Source organism: Bison bison, unplaced genomic scaffold (assembly GCF_000754665.1).
Source record: "Bison bison bison isolate TAMUID 2011002044 unplaced genomic scaffold, Bison_UMD1.0 scf7180017864291, whole genome shotgun sequence".
NCBI lineage: Eukaryota > Metazoa > Chordata > Mammalia > Artiodactyla > Bovidae > Bison > Bison bison.
The window spans coordinates 1,511,387-1,512,595 of record NW_011494863.1 but is presented as its reverse complement, the minus strand read 5'-3'; the positions used below and the strand labels follow the sequence as shown (position 1 = coordinate 1,512,595).

General features: G+C 41.5%; 1 non-coding gene across 1 annotated transcript; it reads right to left on the bottom strand.

Annotated features, from left to right (window-relative positions):
- On the bottom strand, positions 1–73 carry TRNAE-CUC. Its single transcript has one exon. It is a non-coding gene; the product is annotated as a tRNA-Glu (tRNA).
- Between the last annotated feature and the right edge of the window lie 1,136 nt (positions 74–1,209).

The window sequence follows — 1,209 nt, the reverse complement described above, 5'->3', positions numbered from 1 at the left end:
TTCCCCAGCCAGGGAATGAACCTGGGCCCTCAGCAGAGAGAGTGCAGAGTCCTAACCACTGGACCACCAGGGAATTCCCCCAAGGGTTTTTTAAATTATGAGGTAATAAAAGAATTTATTCCTCATAAGAAATATGAGATTGACAACTGAATTGTAGATACAGGGCCTTTAGACACATGTAGTACTTTACCATGCAACTTGCAGTTTCTCAGGACATTTAATTTCTGCATATCAGTTCATCTCAGTTCAGTTCACCCATGTAAGGAGAGAAGGCTAAGTAAACCAACCAATTTGTTCCTGTTGGGTGTTATGTCATTTAACCTTTATAATAACCCTATCAAGATTTCACCCATTTTACAGATAAGAAAATTGAAACTCCAAAAAGGTTAAATAGCTTACCCAAACATATAAAGCCAGTATATTAAAAGGCTAAGATTTGAATGGGATTTCCCTGGTGGTCCAGTAGTTGGGACTATGCACTTCCACTGCAGGGGGTGGGAGTTCAATCTCTGGCTGGGGAACTGGGATCCCATATATGGCCCTGCTGCTGCTGCTAAGTCTCTTCAGTTGTGTCCAACTCTGTGCGACCCCATAGACAGAAGCCCACCAGGCTCCCCCGTCCCTGGGATTCTCCAGGCAAGAACACTGGAGTGGGTTGCCATTTGCTTCTCCAATGCAGGAAAGTGAAAAGTGAAAGGGAAATCGCTCAGTCGTGTCCAACTCTTAGCAACCCCATGGACTGCAGCCTACCAGGCTCCGCCATCCATGGGATTTTCCAGGCAAGAGTACTGGAGTGGGGTGCCATTGCCTTCTCCGATATATGGCCCACCAAGGCCAAAAAATGAAAAAGGCTAGGATTTGAATTTATTTCTGCCTGCTCCTAAAACCCATGTTCTTCCCACTATATCACATTGATTCCATGGTACACTCAATGGCAGAAGAACTTCATCAATCAGGTAAACTGATATAATACTTCAACAATTAGCATGCTGCTGCTGCTGCTAAGTTGCTTCAGTATTTGATCTCTTTTTCATAACAGTTGGAGACATTTAATTTAAAACTGTCTTCTGGTTTCTCCAACTATGTTAGTTTATTAGACCATGTAATTTCACATTAAAAAATCTGAGTAATATATTCACATAGTTCACATTTCAAAAATAATTTTAAAAATGCAATGAAAGATGTCCTTTTACTTTATCCACTAAACAC